This window comes from Prunus mume, mitochondrion (assembly GCF_029339155.1).
Source record: "Prunus mume mitochondrion, complete genome".
NCBI lineage: Eukaryota > Viridiplantae > Streptophyta > Magnoliopsida > Rosales > Rosaceae > Prunus > Prunus mume.
In genome coordinates this window covers 390,001-400,000 of record NC_065232.1, presented here as the reverse complement: position 1 = coordinate 400,000, position 10,000 = coordinate 390,001, and positions in this window count along the sequence as shown.

The window sequence follows — 10,000 nt, the reverse complement described above, 5'->3', positions numbered from 1 at the left end:
TATATGACAATCCCGGAGGCCAAACAGAACCCGGTGATGACCCGTCTTCCGATGAGTCCGAAGACTTGGCACGTACCGTCTCATCAGAAGTGTAAAGAACAGAACACGTCCTTGTAACCAACGAGGACGAAATACCCCCTAAAGAAGCCACAGCCAAACTCAACAAAAGTACCGAAGAAAGGCTAGATAAGATGATGGAGATTAGAGAAGCTATGCGAGCTCTTATTTGTTCAAAAGACAAGGCAGAACAAGGAGATCCCCAAGGTCAGAAAAAATTGGCGAAACCAGTAATCCACAGAAGAACATGACCGAGGGGCAGTCCTCGCGACACGAGGAGATACGCCAATCTGAAGATGATCAAGTAGCTTTACTAATAGGGCGGAGGGATCTTCGACAGACTCTCTCTCAATTGAATGAAGAAAGTTAAATGAAGCAAAAAGGGATTGTCGCGCCATACCCCTTTACATGGAAAGGCCTTTCCCCCCAAGTTCAAACAACCCAACCTGAAGTCTTTTGACGGGAGAGGGGGTTTACTTGCTCGACCAACGGGAGAGGGGCCCCTAGGCAGCATATTTGTAATTTTAAGGCATTTACTGGGGGCATTGCCGGAAACGACGCTTTGATGATACGTCTTTTCGTAAGCACCCTCTGCGAGACTGCATTCGATTGGTATGCCAGGTTGCCTGCTGGAACCATAAACTCGTGGGCGGATGAGGACGAAAAATCCACCACAGGCCAGCTGTGTGCCACTAAGCAAGCGCACAATGATTCAGTCGATTCCTTGGATGGAGAGCGTTGGCAGTAAAATGCCCAGAGCCACACTCCCACGAGAGTCTGACTGACATGTGTCGAATGAATTTGAACTTTAAGCCACGCCTGAAGCTGGTGTGGGCTTGAAGCTTAAAACACTGGGGGAGCTCTTAGCCATTGCCACGGAAACAGAGGCTGCCCTCAAAGATCATGAAAAAGAGAAGGGTGGTCGTAGATCAGAAGAGGCGAGTCTTCTAAAACAAAAAATAAAGAATCAATGGCGATACAAATCGCTGGACAGGAAAAAGCCCAACGCCCCTGCGCAAAAGAACGAAAACGGGGATGAAAAGAAGCAGGCAAAGAAAATCTCTCTCAAAGAACGACTCTCTAAAGTTGGGGATTTCGATGAAAGCAAGGTAGACGCCATCTTTTGACATGTTGATCGCTAACGGTCAGCTGACTCTACTCTACCTCCGTGTAAGCGACCCCGAGAAAGTTGATGATTCCAACTACTGCCGGTTCCACAGGTTGTGGGACATACACTAAGACAGTGTTTTGTCTTTAAAGAGCTGGCGCAAGAAGGTTTGGAGCACTGCAACCAGTCTCTATACCCGTCGAAGAGATGGATCCTCTGGACACCGAAGTTCGGGTCATCCCTGATTACTCAGAAGAGATACCGCGGGGGTTGGTAGCCGTCAATAGCCCAGATGGAGATATAATGTGGGGAGACCCCGATCTCAATGAGGATGACGATTGGGAAGTGGTTACCCCAAAGAATTAAGGTAAGGGTTCCGGTCACCCTTGCGGACCACCTGAAATCCAAGAGAGCAACAAAACCACTTCTCAGATGAAGACCAAGAGGTTTCATCATGCAACATGATAACGGTGGGCCCCGCTTTGGCAAAGAAAGAAGAAAGGCTAACTTCCCTTCTTCCTCTCCCTCTCCCTCTCCTATGGTCGAGTGAGTCCCTACCTATGGTCGAGCAAGTAAACTACCTGTTCTAGAGCCGAGAGAAGAATGCACACTGCCTACCCTCAGTGGTAAACCTTACCAAGACTAGTTGCCTCAACGAATTGATATGCTTTTGCTTTTTGTGACACCGGCGAATGCTGAATACGGAGGAATACAATGAAATCAGAACAAAGTAGACCAAGCAAGCTTACAGAATTCGGGGAATTAGAACTCAGAATAAGCTCTTTTGACCAAAATAGAGTTGCTTGAAGATTGCGAGATTGGCGATAGCAATGCTTATTAAAGATAAGGGGAAAGCTTCTCTCGAATGTATGAAGAGACACCCGAAGGCATCTTTTCAGAAGCATTTCCTACCCTGTTGAAAACTCTTATGTGTTCAGTGGGTTGTCGCCCATAATCTAGTTTTAGCCCGAAAATTATCATCTTATTCTTAGCGCCCCCGTATGAAAGAAAATTTTAACAAAGAGAGTTCATTTTCTTACAGTGTTTCCTCTGCAACATCCAGTGTAATAATTAAAGATTATAAACTTATTTCACCAAATATGGGTTCCTTCACAGTAATAGGAGAATGTTCTTCTTGTTCTAAAAGACAAACCACAGGAAACAGTCTTCAGTCGGTGTATGTCGAATATCTTTCCTTCCTTTCCCTTCGTCTATTCTCGTCTCGAGAGGTCTTGACGATACCCTTCTGGAGAACTGCCTAGGCCCAGTCACAGGATCATATGAGAACGTCGTGCGGATGCTCAGGTGCCGTAGGCTGGCTGGTAAAAGAACCGGGAAGTAGAATGACCGACTCCGCCGTCACTGACTTTTCTTTCTCTCTCTTAGGCCGTGTGACAGTCTGTCTTCCTTGTTAAGCAGTCCCGAAGGCGGCCTCTTTGTGGGGCGAATAGGCTTAGTCGTCTTGTTGCTAGCTTGATGGCTGTGACGAAAGAGCAGGTGCTATTTAGCCCTCCGATTCATCAAACCGCAACACTTGATGTTGCACCTCTTGCTGCTTGCACCGTTCACTACGTTCACTCACTCCTTCAGGAACATAAGAGATCAAATTCGTTCATCAGTTGGTCTGTTGTTATCCCCAAGAGCTATGCACTACGCCTAGCCTTCGGGGGGAAGGAAAGGGGGTATTTTAGACTGTAGCCTACTGTTTAAGGCGAGTTCGGCGAAGGATACTATACTAGCCAGACCGAACGGAGGGTTATATAACTCAAGCCTACTGCGGGCACGGGACGGAAGGATTATAGAATACTCCAATTACTGGCGGGACTTGCGAGGGGCGTGCCTGTCGATCCGGATGGCTGGCTGGTCAGGCCCGGTGCAACTCGATGATTTGTGGTCTTGGGACTGGAGTTCCTTCGCAGGGCGAGGGCAGTGCCCCCACCCCGCCTGAATTCCTTTTGCATTATGGATGACAAGGCGCCTTGTATGTGCCGGTTGTGAAGGCAAAGTAGGAGCTAGTATAATCCACCATGCTGCTAAAGAAAGGCTTGCGCAAGGGCTAGGAAACGTATCTGTCTGCCTTGGTGGTACAGGAGGGTCCGAGCCATAAATAAGGTCTAAGGGGAAGAAGGGTGAGGTTAATAAATGTTCCAGCTACCTTTGTTTGCATATGGATTCGCATGGATTGCGCGGAACTAGAGAAAGATGCTGCCTCTAGAGATGAGATTCCAAAGATTCGATCCGAAGCTCTCTCTATTGACTCCTCCTTCCCGGGCATAGAAGATCAGATCAACGAGTTCTGGTGTAAGCCCTTCCTTCTTCCCTAATCCAAGTAATGGCAATACAAGGCAGAGTACCGCCTAGCTTCGGATGCTAGTTCAGAACTTTTGATAGAAGGTTTCCCGGTTGCATTGGTTAGTAGATCCCCATTAGTAGGAGGTGTTGATTCATCCTGCCTTTCTCCAGTTGCTGGCTGGTTTGGGTCTAGGCAGAGAAAGACAGATTTACAGTTCTGTGCCCAAGGAGAGAGATTAACTACGGAGACTAAGCTGCCTCCTCACCACGAGGATTTGATCCATCTTTCATACTGACACCCGGATATACTATATTTACTAAACTACTTGAGCCCGCACCGATGTTCGTTCATCACAGCGATCCGGGATCAGAAAAGGTTTGAAAGACAGAATGCTTCCTTTGCTCGTCATTGATCGAATGAACTGCTATTCCTGAACGTGGATGCATGGGTTAGCCATGTTCCATTGTCGCCTGAAAGGCCTAAAAAAAGAGCTAGAACAGGAGTTTAGTGGTCCTGTGATAGGTAGGGTTGGTTGGGCGGAGCTCCCGGACGCCGACCCGCCCCGCACGCTGCCAATCGGGGAGTGGATGAAAGATGAGTTAAACTGATGTTAAGAGAAGAAAAACCATTTTTTAAATCGGTATGTATCGCGCGAAGCGCGGGCGAGGAATCCTCCTTATTTTTCGGATATGTTGGACCCTTGCTCTCAGAAGAATGACAGGACTAGAGTAAAGAACGTGAGTAAAGTGCATAGAATTCAGTGCGGTGACGTGAAGAAAGGGAAGGGGCTATCCCTATCGGCCAATGATAATCAAAGGCACTCAGCTAGAGTGGCAAGCCAACCAACAGAGAACACATAACTGAAGAGTAAGAGTGTCGTGGTCAACAACTCCTTACCTAGCCTGTACTAAACTTAATTTTTGTCGAAGTCAAAGTGCTGCCAGCAAGCTCTATGCTTAGCTTCAGGTAGATAGAGCCGTTCCCCGGCGTGCATCGGGTCACTTCTCCTAAAGTGTCCTCCCCCCCTCACGTTCCCAAAACGATCGAGTACCTCCATTCTCGGAGAGGTAAGAAAGTCTCGGAGGCGAGTGGGTAGGTGTTCAGTGAAGACGAGGTGACGGACTAAGCGGGACTCTTGATCAATAGACCGCTCATGGCTCAGATCCTTATTTATAAATTAAGGATAAGATACTTACAGTAAAGTAATTAATTTAATAAAATGTGGGTGAGCATAAGCCATTGGGTCAGTCGGTCACTACGGCTTATGCTCACCCGAAATATCGTAGAAGAAGAAGTATTTATGTTGTTTTTCAAAACAACTTCCGGCAACACCCTCTGTCGCCGTTACAGAAAGGCTCCCTTCCCTTTTTGCAAAGAGAGATCGAAGACGCAGGCATCAACGAATGCAAACAGGTAGAACGCCCACGGCTTCGAGATAAGGAGTTCAAAAAAAAAATTCCGTTCCGTCAGGTGCGCGTGCTAGACACTTTAAGATAATATGTTAGTCTTGTGTGCGATAGGATGTCCTGTGCCCGAGACAGGTATACTGGTTTCTGAAAGGCCTAGGCCCAAACTAACAGACTTTCGTCATCACCATCATGGCAAAACATCTGATACCCTCTCTCAAGGAGATTATTCCCCAATTTCCGAGTAACACTTCTTCAGTCCTACTCTCCTCGTTCTCTTGAGATAGCATGCCAAGTGAAGAGGATCCTCAGGCAAGCATAATGGATGAGTCGCAGCCCTCAACAGGTTCATATCCAGGCCATCAGACAAGTGTCGACCTCTTTTTCAGCTCCTGAAGAAGAATACCACATTCGAGTGGACGTCTGACTGCGAAGAAGCCTTTCAACCCCTCAAAAAAGACCTCGGCAAGACCGACCTGCCCGGAAGAGTAGCAAAGTGGGCAGTTCAGCTAGGCGAGTTCGACATTCGATACGAACCACGAACAGCAGAAAAAGGTCAAGCACTAGCCAGCTTCCTGGCAGATTTCCCTGTAGAATCAGACATTGGGGGCGACTATTCCATAGATGACGAGCCGACCTCTATGGCCAACGTAGAGAAAAGAACTCCAGACAAGCTCACCTCAGAGGTGAGAACCGAACAAATTGAAGATTATCCCAGACCTGGCTACTGGGGGCGGCCTCCAAGACCTGTTTGCTCAGAGTTCGGGGTGGAGATTGTTCGTTGATGGCTCGTCGAATGAAAGCGGATCTGGTATCGGTATTGTTCTGGTAACACCAGAAAACGCTAAGATCGAGAAAGCCGTAAAGCTGGGCTTGGAGGCCTAAAACAACGAGGCCGAGTACAAAGAAAGCGGTCATCTCCGGATTATTACATTTATTCCGTGTAGTCAGGCTTTGGATCTATCTAGATCCGGCATCCTAGTATAGTATACAGCAATTTGTCAACCAGCTATCAGGAACCTTCCGGGCGAAGCATGAACGAATGGCTACCTGAGCTGGACTCGGCAGTAGAAGAACTCGCTCCAATGCAGCATTCGAGGGAAGGGGGCACCCTTTAAGAAAGAGCTTCCGAGAATTCATTACTCGTTGCAGCTACAGCCGTAGCCTATTCGTTAACTGGATCTCCTACCTCCACTTTTAGGGAAGGTTGTATTGAGGGCACCACACTTAAGAAAAGAGCATATGACTTCCTTAGCGTTTCACACTAAGCTCTTCGATCCTTAGCGCAAGCAAGCACTAAGCAAGTAAACTACCTTTGAGGAGAAGCCTCTTTTGTTTTTAGACTACCCATTCAGCCTTAACGCACCAATGGCTAAGAAGGGTACGTACCATAAGGTCTACTTCTTTTTGGGAAAGAAGGACTAAAAGCCAACCCTTATGCTACACATAAGCCTTATCCACGCCAACCCTGATGCAAGCCGTCTCTACTACCTTTACTTAGATAAGTCAAGCCCTTTCCGCTACCGATAGCAGCTCCCGCTGACCTTCACTTACTAGAAGTTCCGAGCCCTTAACTAATACTTAGTTAAGCCCTAAAGCCCTCCTTCTTACTTAGTTAAGCCCTAAAGCCCTCCTTCTTATAAGAAGAAGCCCGTAACACCCTCTTTCAGTACTCCCACCGGGATAGGAGGAGATGATGTTTAAGCTATCCCACCGTCCGAGTAAACTATCTCTTATAATCAGCCTGGAACTAGAGCATCCGCCTTCTGCTACTGCTATCACATCTTCCTTCTAGTTCTGATCGCCCTGGAAAAAACCTTATCTTCTAATCAGCCTTCTAGTTGACAACCCTGGAACTCTCACTGAAGCCTTCAACCCGGTCAGTCTTAACGGGAAGATTGAAGTTCTCTATTAGCTAGGCTGGGGGAGGACCCCCAAACCCCCCCTGATGGTACCCTCGAGTCTCACTACTGATATTACCTTCTTGCTTATCCTCTCCTCTTCTTCTGCTAGACATCATTGAGCACTCCCGGATGTAACACATATGCCTTCTCGTAGAGCACTCCCAGAAGCTACCCTGAAGCCCGATCGTTCTGATCTACGACCAACCCTTCTCCGCAAATAAGACTTTTGAGTACCGGGGCGGGGAAAGACATTGCTTACTCAGCGAGAAACAAATGTCAACAGGGTGCGAAACCTTGGAATAATAAAGTAAGTAGTGGGGCTGTGGTTGGTTCGATTCTCATTGATGGCACCGCAGGGGAGGTGTTAATTTCATACGTATGCTGCATGCAATTCGATTCATTTTCCAATCCATTAACAGAGAAAAAAATAGAAAGTGGTCCTTCGACATTTTCTTACGTATGCAGTCATCGAGTACTGTAAGCCATTGACAGAAAATATTTTGGATCTCAGTCCACCCGTGGCACATGAATGCCAAAGTAGATTAGTTGGTTTCCGGCTGGCTTACGTCCTAGCCGTAGGGCTTCGACTCCCCCATGATATGAGACAGCCTCTTCTTCGTAATCAAGCCGGGGCAAAGGTGGGCTACACGATCCGGCTTCAGGGTAGCATCAGGGTAACGAAGTAGCTCGACTGAAAGGAGAGGGAGGGGCGCAGAGAGGTTCTTAGAGGAGGCGATCTTTAGGCATGCACCGGTTCCGAAATTGCGTCCGGTGCCTTTCCCCCCTTTTTTCATCGAGAGGGGGCTTGAGGGACTCTGCAAATAAAGGTCAGGCAACCGCTTAGGTTGTGTTGGCTTCAATCCAATAAGCGAGGCCTCGCTATGAGAACTGATGAGCGTTTAACCGGATTTTTTTTTACAAGTGCTGCCTGCCGGACTAGGATGGAAGGGAGAAAAACCTAGAAGCTTTCTTGGATTAAGAAGGCACGGATGAAAGATCAGAGGCTAAGGCCAGGCGAGTAGCAGACGGAGATGAGTTTAGTCACACTGATGGGAGAGCGAAAGTGGTAGTCCTCTCTCACTTAATCAATGCCCGGGGGCCAAGCGCTTACTGGCTGGCGGACAAGCAGTAATAAAAACCTCCACAGCCTTAGCTTAGTTTCGGGTTCGATTTCTTATGCAGTTAGGAGTGGGGCGTGCTAGCGGGAAGTCCGGTTATGAACATATATCAATCCCTCAAAAAACCTTTCTTCCATCGTGTGGTTGTCTGAGCCAAGGGGATCTGGTGTCGGTGGAAAGGAATCCTCTCATCTAGAGACCGGGGCGAGGGATCATGGACCTAAATAGTTGGACGAATGCTGACTCGCTGTCTAGCTCACAGAGAGGGCTTTCTTTAAACGAGGGGAAGGCTTTTTAGGTATAGGGAGGGGTGGTTTCCGAACGAGAGCCTTTATCTTTTTCCGGGGGTGCGGGTCCTGGTCATCGCTGCCCCCTGATGCCAATAGCTGTCTCGGGGAGTTGAGTTGGGGGCTTTCTCTTCTGGTTGCTTCTGGGTCTGGTCTAAGGTTGGTTCTAAGGCTGGTTTGGAACCCTTCCCTTGAACAGGAGCTTCAGCTTAAGTAGCCGCTGGTGTCGAAGCTGAAACTGCAGGATCTGTTGTAGACGCAGGAGCTTGTCTCGTCCGCTACTATCCCTCTGATGATCGATGTTGGGTATTTTACAATTTGCTTTATTACATTATCATTATATAGGCTCGCCCCAGTTCGCTATTCTTGTGATTCCGAATGCTAGCTGGTGGGCTTTCAAAGGTATGGGACGATCAGGATGGCTTGGTCCAGCTCCCTTTAATCTTTAGATCAATCATATGCCCTCCCCAACCTTTTCTATCTAGTAGGGCGATGTCTGACCCGGTCCTGTTCGTGTTAGAGTGCTCTTATCCTATCAAGCTTGGTTTCAATGGCTTCCGTGGATCGCTCTTTCTATCGTTATCAATGGAATGCCCCTATTAGTAAAGCTTATGGGTTGCTATTGCGCTTCCCGTTCCCTTGTGTCATGATGGTTTACGGGCGAGTGACTCTTCCTTCACGAGCTCTGACACCAAGCATTCAATTCAATAAAGAAGTTCATAGAATGAAGGGGATTCTTTATCTTGTTTTACTCGTTCTTATGTTGTGTTGACTTTCGAAGGGGAGACAGAGACGGAGATGACGGAGACGAATGTGAGGCCTAGACCATAAGCTAAGGTCAATCGAGTGCGCCCGGAATGACGAGTTCAAAAGCCAGGTTCAGTAGACCGATCAACTAACGCTTCTGTTGGATGTTGGGAAGCCCCACTGGTTAAGTTAACGAACGTATAGAAAGATGATATATATGTTTTCTTTTATGAATAAATCGATCTGGGGGTGGATAACTGACGAGTGTGCTTTCTTTCTTTTGTTTGCCCGCCCAGAGAGAGGGGATCCTGCTCCTGATCCAGTGGTGGTTCCTGGTGAATAAAAATGCCCTTCCCTAAGACGAGCTCACTGGGGAAAGACTGAGCATCCGCTTGTCCTCCAGTTTCAGGTCTTCCTTATGCAGGTTATGAATTCGGTTCGAAGAAGAGAGGAAGACTTTAAAAGTGAATCACACTGAACTTCCACGTCATTTCACAGATAAGGCAAGCACTAGAGGTTCTGAAAGGGGAGGACGAGGCGGGTCATTTTCTCGGTCGGTGTTGAATCATCTTACTTCTGTCCGGGATCCAAGGACGGAAAGAAGGACTAAAAGCCAACCCTTATGCTACACATAAGCCTTATCCACGCCAACCTTGCTTTAGGAAAAGATGGAAGAGAAGAGGCTATGGGAACTGGTGAAGAAAGCTCCAAGCCGGTATATAGCTTAGCTCGTCCCATATGTTAAGTAGACAAAACGGGCATTTCCAGAGGTCTTTGAAAACATGTTCTTATTTCTTCGTATGCGCAGATTAAGGCCCACGTGGAGTAGTTGTATGATCGCACGGCGTCCCTCAAACGGTAGAGGCTTTGTTACTCGCCTTTTATGTAAGGGGAATAGAGGGGAGGGAAGAGAATATAAGTTCGTTTACTGCACCCGGGTCAGCATATTCAGGATTTTCTTAACCAAGAGCTAGCTTATGGATCTGATATCGATATCGGAAGATCAGGCCCATCACTTCTTCTTGACTTCGATGATTTGCCCGCAGGAGGATCATCGAAGGTTGGAGAAAGAGATAGAAA